We start from the raw sequence: 19,652 nt of genomic DNA on the forward strand, positions 1-19,652 counted from the left end.
CCCCTCCCTCTTCAATCCTGACAAAGGGCCTCGGCCCGAAACGTTGACTGCTCGTTTCCTCGGATGCTGTCCGACCTGCTGAGTTCTTCCAGCGTGTTTTGCGTGGGGGGTTATTTCTTCCCAATGATGTAGCTTATGGGCTATGTTTAGGAATTAAGATCCAACAGTTTTTATAATGACCGTTGGCTAATATTCGCCCGGGACGTGCCCCTGCTCAGATTTGGTAAATAGATTATGATGGTCCCCTTCATTTACAGAAGCAATTCCAGTACCCCCTCTCTGTGGTAGACACTTATTCTGGTCTTTTGATGGCAATCCTTACTGTTAAAACTAATCAGGATGGTACCTACAGAGATTAAACCATCTTGTTTCTGTATACATTATTCCCCTTGAAATTCAATCCGATAATGACTTTAATATTTTGGGTTCCGTGGTACAAGAGTGGGCTGTCTATAATGGTGTTTGGTGGGTCTTCCATGACTGTTATTATCCTCAGGTAAGTGGTCTGATTGAACAAATAAATGGCCTTTTAAAACAGCAAATTTGTTTACTTATTCTAACCATACCTTACCTGGATGGTTACCTGTCCTTCTCCGTGATTTGTATAATTTGAGGAACAGTCCCTTGAAAGGAGGTACTACCTTTTCGTTGATGACAGGACAATCTATTCCTTGTGTTCCTGATGGCACAACTGAATGCGCTGATAGAGAGTCGATTCAATTCTGCAAGGGGGAGGGTAAAGTGTTTCTGACATACCCTCTTCCGCTCCAATGGAGGGTGAGATTATCACCCATGGACAAGGAAATATACACACTGGGTGATGGTATGAGGACAGACCCATCATGTGTATGTGGATAATAGTAAACTGACAGACATAAAATGAAAATATTTCTACCTCTTTGTGTGCTTATGATTTTAAAAGTTCCTGCCTAAATGTTTTCATTTTAATGCTTGTTTTGTGTTTTGTTGGACACCAGACTTCTGTTGAGACCCAACAAGCCACAGCCAACCTTGTTATTTGTGAAAATTATGTTCGTTTTGGGGCAAGGTATACATTAGGTGATATATGCTAATTGGGACACCTTTAAGTGTGAGGGAATGCTGTAAACCCAGAGTAACTGGCCTCATAAGACATTTTCCTATGAAACAAGCAAAGTACCAATTTGATTGTAATTTGACTCTTGCATCCCTGGTCACAATGTAGAGTTTGTAAATCTTACTCATTCTGTTTGAATTGTCAATGAAATGTTCTCAATATCTCTTAGGGATGAGGGCATTAATATTTTAATGTGAATGCTGAGGTTAATCCTTGGATCTGTATGATTTCTCATATTTTAATAATGGTCATAATCTTAGTTTTAATCATTCAAGGAATATTAATAAGTATTCTTCATTTTAAGCAGAAGGAAGAGTTCTATGTGTTTTTAACCTGCCAGACATTCAAGGGATGAAGTATGTTCTATAAGGTTTTATAAAACATTAGATGAATGTCTGGAAGGTGAAAATGACAGTTTAGACCCATCTGAACTCTTAGCATGTGGGGTCTATACATCTGTTGGTGAGTAATGTCGGAAAAGAATAAACAGTGGACGTTTCTGGCCGAGACCCTTCATCAGGAACGTTGACTGTTTCCATAGATATTGCCTGGCCTGCTGAGCTCCTCCAGCATCTTGTGTGTGTTGCTTTGGATTTCCAGCATCTGCAAATTTTCTTGTGTTGATGGATTCTTTTGTGGATGAAGAGTGATCATTAAAATGTCTAATTGATAGATAAGAGTACGCTGAATATTGTCTTAATTGACAAGGATGAGTTTGAACAACAAAAACAGACTGAATTAATATAAGAGCAAAGAATTTATCTGTTTCTGGATCTCTCTGCCTTATGACGTAAGTGATTATATTGGGCTGCCTTTCCCAGTTTCATTGGACTTCACCAAGGGCCAGAAATCATGATCAGTGCCTAGGACCCAGGGGTGGCTTCACAAGAGTCGGAATTTGGAGTTGGAATAAAGTGGTGACTAAGAATTGTGAGCCCTGAAATCTTTGTGCCTTGCAGAAACTTGGTATGTAGTATTTAGCATGGTTTATTTGTGCTTTCTATTTTATGATAATAAATTAGGTTTAATTTACTTTGTTGTATGTATATGCTACCACATTTCGTGGACACTTTTGGGTCTGTTTAATTCAGCCTATTACAGTAACACAATGAGTTTTATGTCTCATATGTTGCTAAATTAGGAGACTGTGATCTTTAACCAATATTAAACCATTTACATTAGTGTATTTTCCTCTTTGTGTTAGGCACTCAACCAGTATGAGCATTGAATAGGTTGTCATGAAAAGGAGATGAAGAGAGCAACAGACAAAGCTCCCACTGGAAACTAATGCATTACAACGGGTGCAAAATTCAGATAACTTTGTTAATTCTTATTTGAGTCTCTTTTCAGGAATTATGCTTGATGCAGAGAGAGAATCAAGAATGAAGATAATCATTTTATTTTACAGAGTCAGAAAATGATATGAAGAGTCTGAACAATTTTATCAAGTTAATAGGTATTTATAGCAATGAGATGTTCCCTTTGGTCTTTGCCAGCGTTTGAACTTTGAGGTCATTAAAATATTTTCACAGGCTGGAGATGTTATCTTCAAGTCAGCATTTTTAATCCTAGAAGTGAAGTGGGTGGGGCTGACAAAAATGGCAAGACAGAGAGGAGGTTGGCCATTCACAAGTGCACTTTGGAATAAAGTGACCCAATTTCTAGCAGCAATGCTCTAAAACAGCTTTACAATCAGAATGATGCAATTATGCATGCACCCAAATTGAAAAACACATCATCCACGGACACCATGATTAGTGACAGAACGTGTCTGGTCGAATGTACAGATGTACAGGATTGAGTGAGTTGACCTGACGACCAGCATTCAAGATCAAAAATATTGATTTTCTATGATGTAGTGCTGAAAAAGACAGTGTTACAGTGACCTAATTTCAAGGTAATTACCTTCCTTGAATAGATCACTTCCTAAAACAACTGGGAGCGAGCTCCATATTTTAACTTTCCTTGCACTAACACACAGTTTGTACACATAACTGCTGATGTACATTGACAGTAGAATTTCTCTTTCCATTGAGGAGTGTTAATAGTTTCAATAGTACCTTGCAATTGTGCAACTTGAATTAAGAGCAGTAACCCTATCAACTTGAACTTTTCATTTAGAACAAATTGCTCAGGACTTTATCTGACCTTCCTTTATAAAGATCATCTGTACTTCCAGGACAAAAGAAAATAATTGTGTGCAAGATAGTTTCTCAGGTGTTAAGAACATCTGTTGTCATTGTATTTGAAAGCTGGTGTGCCTGCAAAAGCACAGAAAGAACACATCAATTATTTCTGTAAGTTTGAAATGGATTTTCTTAAATAAAAGCATTCACTTTCCTTGCTACTGTATCTTGCTCTCACAAGTATATGTGTGTCCTTTTTAAGGGTTGACTGAATGTTGAATTAGTGTCATTGGAAAAGATCACCCTTGGAGATATAATTTTAGAAATTGTTCACATTTAAATATTTCCCAGTGAGATTTTTAACTAGTCTCAAAAATGACCCATACTTAAAAAATGTACTTGACCTTTAAAAGTCCAAAGAATGGTGTTGTAATGATTCAATGATTTGAAGGTTAGTTCCATTTTAAAAATCATGCTCACAGCAATGTGGTGCTTAAGTGGTTATGACAAAAGATGAGGCCTCAGAAAAAATGATTAAGGGAATTTATGCAAACTACCAGAAACTCTGTTCTGACGAAGAGTCATTAACTTGAAAAGTTAATTCCGTTTCTTTTTCCACAGATGTTGTTTGACCTCCTGAGTGTACCCAGCATTTTCAGCATTTATTTCAAAATCCTGGGGCAAAATTTGTTAGGTCTGTCCAGAAAGAATTCCTGACACAATATGTAGAGAGGCTGTCTGGAGAGACCATACTGTATCTGGTAATAGACATTGAACCTGCAAACTTCAGATCCCTCAGGGTTGAGCATTTCAAAGACAGTGACCACAGCTCCATGACCTTTACCATAGTTTTGGACAGGGATAGGAACAGAAAATATGTTTATGGGAAAGTATTTAATTGAGAGAGAGTGAATTGTGATGCTATTTGGCAGGTATCTGGGAGTGTAAATTGGAAATAGATATACTCAGTGAAATGTACAATGGGAATGTGGAAGCCCTTTAGGGAGCACATGCATGGGGTTCTTGGTAGAATTGTCCCACTGAGACAAGGAAGCGATGCTAGGACGAAGGAGCCATGGTTGACAAGAGATGTAGAATATCTAGTTGAGAGGAAGAAAGATGCTTGCTTAGGGTTTAAAAAGCAAGGATCAGACAGAGCTCTTCAAAGTTACAAGATAGCCAGAAAGGAGCTTAAGAGATAGAAGGGTTCATTAGAAGGCCTTGGTGCATAGCATTAAGGAAAACCTCAAAGCGTTTTACAGGTACATGAAGAACAGAAGGATGAATACAGTGAGAATAGACCAATTAGGAATCATGTGCTTAGAGTCAGAGGAGGTAGGGAAGGTCTTTACTGAAAACTTTGCTCAGTATTCACCAGTGAGAGGGATCTTGACAAATGTGAGGTCAACGTAGAACAGTCTAATGAACTAACATATCGATGTTAAAAAAAATGATGTGCTGGAACTTCTGAAAAACATTAGGATAGGTAAGTCATAAACACAAGAGATTCTGCAGATGCTGGAAATCCAGAGCAACACGCACAAAATGCTAGAGGAACTCAGCAGGTCAGGTAGCATGTATGGAAATGAATAAACAGTCAACATTTTGGGCCAAGACCTTTCAACTGGATAGGCAAGTCCCCTGGCCTGAAAAAGATATACACGAGGTTAGTAAGGGAAGAGATTGCTGTAACATTGCAGATGATGTTTGCGTCCTCATTGGCCACAGGAGTAGTGCCAGAAAATTGGTGGGTGGCAAATATTATTCCTTTGTTCAAGAAAGGTGGAAGGGATGATCCTGGAAGTATAGACCAGGGTGATTTATGTAAGTGGTGGACAACCTATTGGAGGGATTCTTTGAAACAGAGCATTTGGAAAAGCATATTCTGATTAGAGATTGTCAACATGGCTTTGTAAGGGGCAGGCGTGCCTTACATGGATGACTGCATACTTTGAGTAAGTGACAAAACATATTTAAGAAGGTAGAACAGTAGATGTGGTGTGTATGGATTTTAGAAAGTTGCTTGACAAGGTTTCCCAGGATAGGCTCATTTAGAAAATCAGGAAGCATGGGATCCAGGGAAACCTGGCTGCTTCGATTCAGAATTGGCTTGAACACATAAAGCAGAGGGTTGTACTAGGTGGAGTGTTTTCTGCCTGGAGGTTGGTGACCACAGGCATTTGTTCTGGGACTCCTGTTCTTAGTGAGGAATTGGAAGGGTAGGTTAGTAAGCTTACAGATGACACAGACTTGTTGGTATTATAGATAGTGTAGAAGATTGTCATAGGTTACAAAGATGCATTGATAGGGGAAAGAGCTGGGCTGACAAGTGGCAGATGGAGCTCAATTCAGAAAACTGTGAGTGATTGAGTTTGGAAGGTTGAACTTCAAAGTAGAATACAGGATTAATGGCAAGTTTCTTAACAGTGTGGAGAAGCAGAGGGATCTTGGGGTTCATGCCCACAGGTCCCCAAACATTGCAGTGCAAGTCAAGAGTGTTGGTAAGAAGTTGCATGGAGTGTTGGCCTTCATTAATCAGGGACTGAGTTCAAGAGGCACAAGGTAACCCAGTAAATTATAGACCAGTGAGTCTTACTTCAGCAGTGGGCAAGTTGTTGAAGATCCTGAGAAGCAGGATTTATGGCCATTTGGAGAGACATAATCTGATTAAGGATAGTCAGCATGGCTTTGTCAAGGACGTGTCATCCCTTACAAGTCTGATTGAATTCTTTGAGGATGTAACAAAACACACTGATGAAAGTAGTTAAGTGGATGTAGTGTATATGAATTTCTGCAAGGCATTTGTAAGGTCCCCCATGCAAGGCTCATTCAGAAAATAAGGAGGCTTGGGATCCAAGGAGACCTTGCTTTGTGGATCCAGAATTGTCTTGCCACAGAAGGCAAAGGATGGTTGTAGATAGTTTGTATTCTGCATAGAGGTTGGTGACCAGTGGTGTTCCATAGTGATCTGTTCTGGGACACTTCCTCTTTCTGATTTTTATAAATGACCTGGATAAAGAAGTAGAAGGATGTGTTAGTAATTTTGCTGATAACACAAAGGTTAGGGGTGTCGTGGATTGTCTGAAGGGTTGTCAAAAGTTACAGCGGGACATTGATAGGATACAGAACTGGGCTGAGAAGTGGTAGATGGAGTTCAACCCAGATAAGTGTGAAGTGGCTCACTTCAGTAGGTCAAATTTGAAGACAGAATATAGTACTAGAGGCAAGACTCTTGGCAGTGTGGAGAATCAGAAAGATCTTGGGGTCCGTGTCCATAGGATCCTCAAAGCTGCTGCTCAGGTTCTCAGTGTTGTTAAGGAGGCGTATGGTATGTTGACCTTCATCAACTGTGGGATTAAGTTCAAGAGCTGTGAAGTAATGTTACGGCTCTATAAGACCTTGGTCAGACCCACTTAGAGTACCGTGTTCTGTTCTAAACACCTCACTACAGGAAGGATGTCAATACTATAGAGAGAGTGCAGTGTAGATTTTACAAGGATGTTGCCTGGATTGGAGGGCATGCCTTATGAGAATTGGTTGAGTAAACTTGGCCTTTTCTCCTTTGAGCGATGAAGGATGAGAGGTGACCTGATAGAGCTGTATAAGATGATGAGAGGTACTGATCATGTGGATAGTCAGGAGCTTTTTCCCAAGACAGAAATGGTAAAAAAACGAGGGGTCATAGTTTTAAGGTGCTTGGAAGTAGGTACACAGGGGATGTCAGGGGTAAGTTTTTCCCACAGAGGGTGGTGGGTACGTGGAATGCACTGCCTGCAATTCAGTTAGACACGGAAACAATAAGGTCTTTTAAGAGACTCTTAGATAGGTACACGGAGCTTAAAAAAATAGAGGACTCTGCAGTACGATAATTCTAGGCAGTGTCTAGAGTGAGTAGGTTACAAGGTTAGCACAACATTGTGGGCCGAAGAGCTTGTATTTTGCTGTAGATTTCTATGTTCTATAATGTTGCAGCTCCATAAAACTCAGGTTAGATCACATTCGGAATATTGTGTTCAGTTCTGGTTCCCCTATTTAGGATGGATGTGGACATTTAAAAGAGGTTGCAGAAGAGATTTACCAGTATCTGCCTAGATTGGAGAGCATGTCTTATGAGGATGGTTTGAGTGAGCTAAGAATTTTTCTCTTTGGAGAGAAGGAGGCTGAGTGATCACTTGATAGAGATGTACAAGATGATGAGGCACAGATAGAGGGAGCAGGTAGAAACTATTTCCAGGTGGAAATGGCTAATATGAGGGGATATTTCTTTAATGTGCTTGGAGGGAAGTATAAGTGAAATGTCAGAGGTAGGGTTTTTTTTCACACAGAGAATGGTGGGTGCATTCAACACGTTGCTAGGGTTGGCGGTAGAGAGAGATACGTTAGAGACAGTTACAAGAATCATAGGCACACAAATGATGAAAGAAAAATGGAGGGCTATGTGGTAAAGAAAGGTTAGATTTTTCGCAGTTAGATTAAAGGACTGGTTCAACATCATGGGCTGAAGGGCCTGTACTGTGCTGTACTGTCATATGTTCTAAGTAACTTTCTATTTAGAGACTCGCAAACGACTGAAGATCTGGAGAACGACAAATATGCTGAAGGAACTCAGCAGGCTGACCAGCATTTTTTATGAGCAAAGGAATTGACAATGATCCAGGTCGAAACCCTGCACGAAGACAGAGTGGAGATTTGAGATGGCGGGTATATAGAGGAGAAGGGGAGTGGCTAGAAAGGACGCTGAGGCAATTGGTGGACTGAGAAAGGGTGCAAGATGACAGGCAGTTAGTGCCAGGTAGGGGAGGTGATCATGTTTGGAGCTAGAAGATAGTAGCAGGTGACCGACAGATAGAGGCAGACAAAGAGAGAGACAGAGAGGAGAAAGAAAATAAATCATCAGCTGGAACATGGCTGAGGAAGGGGAATGCAAAGGTGTGAGATAGCTGTTGGAAGAAAATACACAGGTACATGAAGCATTTCCAGAACCGGATTCAGATTAGTAAAGGAGGTAAGGAGAGGAAACATTAGAGGAGAAACGAGAGGTAAGTGACAATTGGAACCAAATGGGGGGATGGCCGGTAGGTGGGTTTGGGGTAACCTGTGTATGAATTGGGTAGATGGAATCAGAATGGGTAAAGGGGCTAGGGGGAATGTGGGAAGAGTATCAGAGCACCTATGTGTGGGTGGGAATGGAGAAGAGGGAAACAGAAGAGAAAATGGGAAGGATTACCTAAAATTGAAAAATTCAATATTGATGTCATTGGTTTTGTTCCTTCAGTTTGCACTGGGCTTTATCTTGGCAGTAGAGAAGGCAAAGGATGAACAGATCACTATAGGATTGAGAAGAGGAGTTGGAATATTTGGCAACTGTGAGCTCAGGATTGTCAATGGAGATTGAGTGTACTGTAGGTGTTCTGTGAAGTGGTTGCTGAGTATGCACTTGGTCTTTCTGATACAGAGCAGGCCAGGTCAGGAGTACTGAATGCAGCAACTAATGTTGGAGGATATGCACATGGACCTTTGCATCACCTGTAAGGACTGCTTAGGTGTCTGGATGATGGTGTTGAGAGCGTGGAAGGACAAGTGCTGGGTAAGTAATGGATAGTGTGGAGGGATGAGCAGACCAGGGAGTCACGGATGCGGTGGTCCTTGTGGAAGGCAGAAGTGGTTGTGGAGGAGAAAATGTGGCTGTTGATTCGATTATATTACAGACGGTAGAAATGATGTGGAGGATCATAGGACCAGAGGAACTCTATCTCTGGAAGTGGTGGGGTGGTGGTGGTGAGAGCAGAGGTGTGAGAAATAGCTCCCAACTACACCCTCTCCTCGACTCCCAGGCAGCAGCACCACACGTCATTCCATCTCTCTCGGTCTCCACTCCACCACCAAGGTTTCCTATGCTGTCTACACCCTTCTGCAAGCCACATTTTACTTGAATCTTAAAGGTAAAAGGGCATCAATCTCAACTATTTCTTTCCCCTTATTTGCTGCTGGACTGAGTATTTCTAGTATTTATTGCTATTATTTCAGATTTCCAGCATCTGCAGTTTTGTTTTCTTTTTCAGTAAATAATATAAAGCCTCACCGCAAGGTTTCTAGAGGGTGTAGGCTTGATGTTACAAAGTTAGATTGAGGCATTCTCAACTGAAAATGGGATTATTGCTTGTGAAATCAAATTAACACAGAACATAGAACAGTATTGCACAGGAGCTGGCCCTATGGTTCATGATGTGCCAAACTAATTAAGTTTGTAATTAAATACCTAAACTAATCCCTTATGTCTACACAATATCCATATCCCTCCATTCTCTGCACATTCATTTGCCTATTTATGAGTTTCTTAAATGCCTCTGTCATATTTACTCACACAAGCATCCCTGGCAGAGTATTCTAAGTACCCACCACTCGGTAAAAACATTTCCAGCACATCTCCTTTGAATTTAACACCCTCTCATTTGAAATGGAAGCTCTCTAGCATTAAGCATCTCAATCCTGGGAGACAAGATACCAGATGGCTACTTGATCTATGCCTATCATAATCTTATAATCTTTGATCAGGTCTCTCCTCAGCCCTCGCCGCTCCTGAGAAAAGAACTCAGGTTTATCTAACTTTTCCCTAAGCACATGCCTTCTGATCCAGGCAGTAATCTCATAATCTCTCTCTGTTATATCTTCTCTAAAGCTTCCACATCATTCCTATAATGGGGCAGCCAGAACTGAATGCAATATTCTGGGTGTGGCCCAAATAGAGCTTTATAAGGCTGCAATATAAATCCCAATAAATAAAGACAAGCATGACAAATGTCTTCTCTGCTACCCTATCAACTCAGCTCAAGGCTTGGACCTCAAGATCTCTTTTGTATATCAACACTATTAAGGGACTTGCCTTTAACAACATACATTGCTTTATTGTACTGCCTGGGACATATTACCATCCCTGAATTGTATTATACAATGTTATATTCATGTGATAATTTTTTCCTATTTTCACATGGCACCGTGGTTCCAAAGGCAGTACTGCAATCTCACAACTCTAGCAACCTGAGATTATTCTGAACCTTGAGTGCTGTCTGTGCAGAGCTTGGAATTAGAATTGGAAATAGATTTGGAACCAGTTTGTTATTATCACACATACTGATATACAGTGAAAAGCTTGTCTCGCATGCTGTTCATCAGGTCAGATCATTACATAGTGCATTGAAAGAGGGCAGGGTAAAACAATAACAGAATGCCGAATAAACAGTAACAGCTGCAAATTAAGTTCCCCGCAGGTAGACAATGAGGTGCAGCATCTATGACTACATGGCTTTCCCCTGGATGTCTTGGATTTCTTCTGCATCTAAGGGTGAGAGGTTTGGTGTGCTAATTAACCACCATAAATTGCCTGGTATAGGTGATTAGCTGGAGAATCGGGCAGGAGTTTCTGTGCATGTAAGGAAAAGTACATTAGTGAAAAATAAGTGGGGGAAGGAACTGATAACATTGTTCTTAGAAATTGTACATCACATTTAAAGTAGGCATAGTAACAATGCGATGACAGAAATCAATTACAACAGCATTGACATTAAGCTAAATCGTTCCTGTTTATATCAACTACCAGGATAAAATGAAAAGAGTTTTGGCACTTGGCATGCTGCAATGCTGCGGCAGGAACAGCAAGTTGGATTTTTTATGAAAGTATTTTATGGAAATGTTACACATCTAATCTCAGGCAATCTGCTGAAGGTAGAATCATGGGGTTAGATTTTAACAATGAGATGTTAGGACAACTGAAGGGATAGAGATGAAGAGAGAAAGTAAGTAAATTCAGTTGGTCCTGCTACATCTGTGGGAGGAAAGAAACTATCAGCACTTAAAGCCATAACTTTGAGAGGTTTAATATAGGACTCCAAAGCCCAAGACACTGGAAATTAGAGGCACAGATGCCAACGGTGGAGCAAGGGTTAAGTTTAGGGTTAGCAAGTTGTGGGGTTGCTATATTGGCACAAGGAGTATGCAACACTTGCAGTCATCACCCAGCACATCCATGGACTGCTTTGGTCATTGACACAAATGACACCGTTCACTGTACATGTGACTAGTAAAGCTAATCTTTCTCTTTAAGTAAAATCGTAGATGATCAACAGACTAGAAACAGAGGGTTTTAGAGCTGGACATTTCTATGTGACTCCACTGTCCACTCATCCTTCCCCAACAGATCTCCCACCTCAATCATGACAAGTTACATGAGGGGTAGAGATAAGGTAAATGCAAGCAGGCTTTGTCCACTGAGGTTGGGTGGGATTACATGGGTTAAGGGTGAAAGGTGAAAAGCTTAAGGGGAACATGAGAGGAAACTTCTTCGCTCAGAGGGTCGAGAGAGAAAGGATCGAGCTGCCAAAATCAGTGGTGTATGCAAGCTTGATTTCAAAACTTAAGTGAAGTTTGGAAGGGTACGTGTATGATAAGTGTACGGAGGACTATGGTCTGGGTGCAGGTGAATGGGTGTAGCCAGTTTAAATGTTTTGGCACTGACTAGATGGGCCAAAGGGCCTGTTTCTGTGCTGCACTTTTCTATGACTCTATGACTCAGTTCTACACCTGTCCCTTCATGTCCTCCCTCACCATCATTCAGAATACAAAGCAGTCCTGCCAGGTGAGGCAGCACGTCACCCATGAGTCTGTTGGGGTCACTTACTGTATCCGGTGCTCCCAGTGCAATCTCCTCTATGATTCAGACCAGGTGCAGATTGGGGGCACCTTTGCTCTGTCTGCCACAATAGGCAAGGTCTCTAGGTGGCTAACCACCTCAATTCGACTTCCCATACTCACACCAACACGTCTGTCCTCTGCTGACACAATGAGGCAAACACTTCATATTCTCTCTGAGTAGTCTCCAATCTGATGGCACAAACATTGATTTCTTTAACTTCCAGTAACTATTCCGCTCTGTTTTCACCTTCTCCCCGTTGATTTTGTTTCTCCTCCTTCTGGTGGCCCTCTCACCCCTTCCCTTCCCCTCCTTTGCCTAATGATCTACCCAGCACCTCCCTCTGGTTCTCCACATCCTTCCCTTTATTCCATGGTCCACTGTCCTCTCCTATCAGATTCTTCCTTCTTCAACCCTTTATCCCTTCCACCTGATACTTCTCACATCATTCCACTCCCTCATCCAACTACTGTACTTCACCTGGTCTCACCCAACCACTACAAACTTGTACTCCTCCCCCCCCCCCACCTCACCTTCTTATTTTAGTTTTCTTCCATTGATGGCAGCTGCTGCTTGATCAGCTAAGTTATCGCATCAACTTTGAAGCAGGAAGCATTTGCTTGTTTTACAAACCAATTTTGCCTGTAAGCTCTCCTGAGTGATTCTGATGTCTCATTTAAAATGCATAAAGTGCCCAAGCTTTGTAAATGGAAAAGACAATTAAAATCCAAGTCAGTAACCCACAACTATGTTGTCTAATTATGAGTTAATTAGCTTTTTGTTTGTTGGTACACACTTGGTAACAGACCTACAGAAAATAACATTCTATTACTGCGGCAGTGTTCGCTCATTCTCAGACCACAGTAGACTGGGTAAACATTGTCACAAAATTGAAGTTTATTGGAGATTGAAGTTGATTAATATCAACAATGCTCCCATAATGCATTTGATGGCTTCTAGGACTAGCAAATGCAGAAGAATCTCATTTTAAATAGCCATAAAGAGAAAAGATTTAATTGTGATTCAACCCATTAAGAGTTTAAAAGTGGCCTGAGAGGGAAAACGGGACGGCAAAATGAGAGTATGAGCTGCATTTGGCAGGCAGGGTTAAAGATAATCCCAAGTAGTTTTTCAGTTCTTATAACAGTAAAAAAATGACAAGGGAGAGGCTAGGTCCTGTTAAAGACCATCAAGTCTGCCTACGAGTGGAGCCACAGGAGATTTTTAAATGTCTATTTCTCCTCAGTGTTTACAAAGGACAATAGAATGATTGCCAAAGAAATTAGGGCAATAAGCAGAGAGGACCTCCTTCCTTGGTCAGGCATTACAAGGAAGGAGGTCTTGGCAGCCTTGGTGCACCTAAATTGGGCAAATCCCCAAAGCCTGACCAAATACAGCCCTGAACCTTATGGGAGATGAGGGAAGGTTGCAGAAGCTATTTTAGAGATACAGTATTTGAATTTGCAGATATTTGAATTTGCTGATGATACTAAATTAGAGGGTCTTGCTATTGGTCACAATGAACTACAAAGTAATCTTGATCAGTTAGGGGAGAGCGCTGAGGAATGGCAAATAGATTTCAATTTAGAATAAGGTGATGATCTCACACAATCAAAGCAGGTATGACTTGAACAGAGAATGGCAGGGAATTGACGAGTGTTGTGGAACAGAGGAACCTGGGAGTTCCAGTGCACAGTTTGTTGAAAGTAGATGTGCAAGTAGACGAGTTGGTAAAGAAGAGTTTAACTGCTAGCTTTCATCAGCCAGGGCATCAGGTTTAGAAGTAAGGACATTATGCTGCAGTTATGTAAGCCATTGTAGAGACTGCACTTGGGAATACTGTGCACGTTTTTAGTCACCCTTTTATAGGAAAGGCTTTGTCAAGCTGGAGAGGGCACAAGTTGGCCATGCTATATCTTAACTCCTTGGATCATGGAAAATGATTATAGAAACCTCATAAAGTCTTGAAGGCTATGGATGAGGTGGACAGTCATAGTTTTCCCCAGGGTTGGGCACAGAGACAAGAGCGAGGAAATTTAAATGAGTCCTGAAAGGTAACTCCTTCTCGCAGGCGTACTGAGTACTTGGAATGAGCTGCTGGAGGAAGTGGTTGAGGCAGGTGCAATTACAACACTGAAGTGGCATTTGGATAGGTACATGGAGGAGAGGGGCTTGGAAGGTATGCGGCTGAATGCTGGAAGGTGTTGTGGTCTGCATGGAGCAGATAGTCTGAGGGGTCTGTTTCCATGCTGTCTCGCTCTAACTAACAGTAAAACACTTATGAAGTGTATTGTACACATGGACAAAACATTTATGATTCTTTTAGAATTTAAAGAGGTTTGTATGAAGTTATTGTCACTTACCATTAGGTATGTTATAATCAGAAAAGTTCTAATCACAGTTCTCATTTCTTTCAAAATCAGTTATTGTTCCCTCTCCAACCCACCTCACCCCAATCCTTCCTAACCCTACCTCAGAACATGGAGTTGAACCTCCGCCTGTTTACAAAGCCATTTAAAAAAGCTGTAAATAATCTACGTATGGTCTTTGAAACTGTGTGCTAAAGTGTTATAATTGTCCAGCCTATGTGTGTGAGAGCTATGCTTGGGTGAGAACTCCATCTCAATAGGAAGATCTAAAAGCCTTTCAGTTTTTCCTTGCACCAATGCCGAGCCAGTTCCCCCTTGGTCACCTTCCTTCATCTGAATGTATACATCCAACAATTTCTTTTGTTCCACAAGGGGTGAAAGCAACTTCTAATTTTACTGCTATGCTTGTGTAAATTTATTGCTGGTGTGGTTGGGTCATAAACATAGTTTAGCCACTTCTGAACAGAATGTCATACCAATCTGTACCAGCTTAGTTCACCTTTCAATTCCCTCACTTCTCCCAATCTAAAATACTGCATAAATCCAAGCTGCAGGGATATGTGGAACAATGCTTTATCACCTCCTTCTCTGATACACTAATGACTCTACTAACTGGGAATCCAGATGAAGGATCTCAATCCAAAGCATTGACTGTCTATTTACCTTCTTACATGTTGCTCGATCTGTTGAACTCCTCCATCATTTTGTCTTTTCGTGTCCACTCTATCACAACCATTTTCTTTGTTGTTTCCACACCACCTCCTCTGAAACTTAAAACAGCTTTTGATTCTCTTTCCTCTTCTCTGATGAAAAACCATCAGAATGAAACTTTAATTGAATTTCCCTCCACAGAAGCTGCCTGTTTTTATATTGTACATGATTAAACTGATATTGACTGAAGATTATCTTTACATGAACAAATGAATGAGGTCTGATGTGTGACTATGCATCATCATCTTTCTGTGGAGGAGGTTGAAGGGCCAAATGGCCTTCTCCTAATCTTATTTCTGTTTCTCAATATTCTATGTTTCGATGGGCCACCAAAATTAAAAGGGTAGCCTTAATTATGAGACTGATAACAATTTCTTAACCAAATATGGAGAAGGGGTTGGTAGATGGGAGATGGATCATAGATTAATTAATCATAAACTTCAAACAAAATGCAAAGTTCAGCAGCATCTGTGGAGAGGGAGACCAAATTACATTAAAGGAATAGAACCTTTCATCATCTTATTGAACAGCGGAATGAGCTTGAGGGCTGAGCAAACTAATCCATCTCCAACATGATTTGTCTTTGTCTAGATGGGAGCTTCATTTATGTCTTATTTCAACTGGTCAAGTCAAATCAAGTCAAGTTCATTGTCATTAACTCTATCCATGTATACTGTCAAACAAGATGTTTCTCCGAACCAGGGTGTGAAGACTGTAACATATATAACAATAACTTGGGAAAGCGAGGATGAAATCTACAGATGGACTACACATGAGTAAACAAACTAAAGTGCTTAAATTAAATATTGTAAGGTGCTGAACTGTTTAACCATTCACACTTTGAATGTGATGTGGCAGGGAGTTCAGAAGCCTGAAGGGAAAAAACTGTTTCCCATCCTGACCATTCCTGTTTTTATGCATCGGAGTCTCCTGTCCGATGGTAGAAAGTGAAAGAGGATTCTAGATGGATTGGTAGGATCCCTAATAATACAAAGGCTCCTCTATGATCCTCTCAGCCATTCTCACATCCTTCCTAAGGGGTTCTCTTCCGACGCTTGGCTTCTCCTATACCAGATGGAGATGCAACTTGTCAGGGCACTCTCAATGGTGCTCCTATAAAGCACAGTTAAGATGGAGGCCTCAAGTTCATCAATCTCCTTAGGAAATGAAGAATGCTGCTGTGCCTTCTTGTTCAGTGGGGTGATATTAAGGTGAAATAATCCGTGACTTGAACCTCCAGCAACACGGTGCTCTGAACTCTCTCTACAGAGGAATCCTGTATTTCCAGAGGGGGATAGTACATCTGCACCTTCCTGAAGTCCACAATGATTTCCTTGGTCTTCTTCATGTTCAGATTTAGGTTGTTCTTCTCACACTGGTTCAGCAGCCACTCCACTTCCTCTCTGTACTCCGACTCATCTTTGCTGGTAATGAGGCCAACCACTGTTGTGCCATCTGCAAACTTGATGACACGGTTTGAGCTCAATCCTGTGAAACAGTCATGCATCAGCAATGTGCCGAGCACACAGCCCCGGGGAGCCACAAAGTGATGGGACTAGAGATGTTGCTGCCCACACGGACAGACTGTGGCCTTTCTGTGAAGAAGTCCAGGATCCAGTTACTGGTGTAGGTTTGTTGATGACTCCTGTCACCATGAGCTTACCTCTCCAGTTGTCATGAAGCACAGAGATGTGGAGATGATACAACATTGCAAGACTAAAGTGCATGAATACTCAGGAAAATAACAAACAGCGTTTCACAACCAATTCATTATTTAATGTAATTGTTCTGAGTATACAACATACAGTAAGGAAGAGCAATGATAATAATTGGAAGGATGGAGAAATGCATTTTGACTAAGCACAATTCACATGATCTTCCCAAAGAATAAAGCCTGATGCCCATAATAAGCTGCTTTTGGATACATCAATTGTGCAGAAAGGGTAAGGAAATGCCTTGCTTTTTACACAAAAAACATTATATTTTATGGATGCATTAAAGAACTGATGAATTGTTAACTTTACATTTGAGGTGATGTACTTCAGGAGGTCAGATGTAAGGAGAAAGTATACACTTAATGGCAAGACCATTGACAGCATTTTCCAAATCCATCTTTCCTCAAAAGTGGCACTGCAAGAAGACAGGGTGATGAAGAGGGTGCAGGGCACGCTTGCCTTCATTACCTGGGGCAATGAGTACAAGAGTCAGGAAGTCATGTTGTAGCTATATAAACTTCAGTTAGGCTGCACCTGGAGAATTCATAGAGATTCTTGTCATCCCAGAAGGATGCAAAAGCTTTGGAAAGGATACAGAAGAGGCTTACCAGGATAAACACAAGTGATTCTTCAGATGCCGGAAGTCTTCAGCAACATACATAAAATGCTGGCGGAACTTAACAAGTCAGGTATCATCTATGAACTTCTTGGGACTTAACCCTGCAAGTGGCTCAAGAACTACACCTGCCTATTCACCTCCTCCCTCACCATCATTCAGGGCCCCAAATAGTCCTTCCAGGTGAGGCAATAATTTACCTGTGAGTTTATCAGGGTCATCTACTGTACCTCGTTTTCTCAATGAAGCCTCCTCCATGACACCTGAAGTAGATTGGGCAGAGGTGGGGGGTGGGGCGCATTGGTTCATTGAGCATCTTCGATCCATCTGCCACAAAAGGGAGGGATCTCCCAGTGGCCATCTATTTCAATTTGATTTCTCATTACCATTTTGTCATATCTGTTCATGGCCTCTACTGCCACCATGAGGCTATATGCAGGTTGGAGGAGCAACACCTTTTATTCTGTCTGGGTAAGCATCCAACCTGATGGCAAGAACAGTGATTTCTCTAACTTCTGGTAATGTTTTTCCTCCTTCCTCCTTCTCTCTTTTCCATTCTCCATTCTGGTTCCCATCTCACCCGCCCATTACCTGCCTCTGGTCTCTCTCTTTCTTCCCTTTCTTCTATGGTTCTCTGTCCTCTTCAACACTTTACCCCCTCCACCTATCACAGTCCAGCTTCTTACTTCAACTGCCTCTCTCACCAACCCACCTTCCACCTCACCTGGTCTCACCTATCACCTACCAATTTGTACTCCTTCCCCTCCCCTTACCTTCTTATTCTGGCGTCTGCCCTTTTCTTTTCTAGCCCCTCAGCATCTCAGCATGAAATGTTGACTGTTTAATCACCTCTACAGGTGCTGCCTGACTGACTGAGTTTTGCACTTGCTGCTCAGGCAACCCAGGATGCTGCCTGGATTAGCGGGCATGAGTTAGAAAGAGAGTTGAACAAGCTTGGGTTGTTTTCTCTGCGGCAGTGGAGGATGAGGGGAAACCTGTAAGAAGTTTGTAAGATTACGAGAGGTAAAGATGGAATAGATAGTTAGCATCTTTTTCTTAGCATGTCTTTGGAATCAATTCTCAGAGAAAGAGCTGCAAGCAGATAGGGACTTTTAAGAAGCTTTTGGACAGAGACACAAACATTAGCAAAATGGAAAGATAAAGATCATGTGGGGCAGAAGAGATTTAGCTTAATTTGGCATTTTGTGTGGTACAGCCTGTGGGATGAAGGGCTTGTTCCTGAGCTGTACTATTCTCTGTCCTATTACTTAATATTTCATTTTGACATTGAAGGGAACTCTTCAGCCAACTGAGAATTTGCCAGAACTCAGATCAATCCATTCAATACCAATTCTCATTTGTTTCTCTGAAACCAGTGCCTGTGAACTCTCAGGGAATTTGCCTTCCATCCACATCCTCTGTGAATAATTTACACTGGCCAATTAATATAGCAGCGTGTGATTGGACACGAGTATCAGGGTAGTGATAGCAAGTCATGATTGAACTCAGATTACATGACCGTTAGGCAACAGCAGTGACAAAGTCCATGCCTTCATTGTGCAGCCTAATGACTTGCTTCGGTCAGTTACCAATCACTGGAAGCATCTCAGACCTAATGGAGGAACTGGAAGATGAGCTTTCTTTGAGATTCTATTTGCTTTCTCTAGAAAGGTAAAGTTCTAGCGTGGGGATGAAGGAAACCAGATGGATACATACAAAATGATGAAGGTCCCAGGTAGGGAGGATGGCAGGAAACTTTTCCCCTTAGTAGAGATGTCTAAATACAGAGGACATACGATTAGATTAAGGTGTAAGAGGGGTTCACAGGTGATCTAATGATCACCTCTTACCATCCACCTCAAGTGGGACTTCCCGGTGGCCAAACATTTTAATTCTGATTCCCTTTGCCATTCCAATACGTCAATCCATGGCCTCCTTTTGTGCTAAGATGAGGCCACCCTCAAGATGGAGGAGCAACACCTTATATTCTGTCTGGGTACTCTGCAACTTGATGGCATGAATATCGATTTCTCCTTGCGGTGAACATATCCCTCTTCCCCCTTCCTCTATTCCCCACTTTGACCTTTTACTTTTTCTCACCTGGCTATTACTTCCTCCTGGGTCCCCTCCTCCTTCTCTATCTCCTATTGCCCACTCTCCTCTCTTTTCAGATTCCTTCTCCAACCCTTGACCTTTTTCACCCTCCTGGCTTCACCCAACACCTCCCAGCTAGCCTCTTCCCCCTCCCCCTACCTTTTTATTCTGCCATCCCCCTCCCTTCTCAGTCCTGAAGAAGGGCCTCAGCCTGAAAGGTTGACCATTTACTCTTTTCC

General features: G+C 41.6%; 1 protein-coding gene across 2 annotated transcripts in view; it reads right to left on the reverse strand.

Annotated features, from left to right (window-relative positions):
* grin3a (glutamate receptor, ionotropic, N-methyl-D-aspartate 3A) overlaps positions 1-19,652 on the reverse strand; it is a 187,586-nt gene that overhangs the window by 128,486 nt on the left and 39,448 nt on the right. Inside the window, exon 1 of one of the 2 annotated variants that reach the window (XM_073048633.1) lies at positions 11,897-12,001. The exons of the other annotated variant lie outside the window; for it this stretch is intronic. The gene's annotated coding sequence lies outside the window, so the exon portion shown is untranslated. Of the gene's footprint in view, positions 1-11,896; positions 12,002-19,652 lie in introns of those variants that run through there. 2 annotated transcript variants of the gene reach the window in all.

This window comes from Hemitrygon akajei, chromosome 6 (assembly GCF_048418815.1).
Source record: "Hemitrygon akajei chromosome 6, sHemAka1.3, whole genome shotgun sequence".
Taxonomy (NCBI): domain Eukaryota; kingdom Metazoa; phylum Chordata; class Chondrichthyes; order Myliobatiformes; family Dasyatidae; genus Hemitrygon; species Hemitrygon akajei.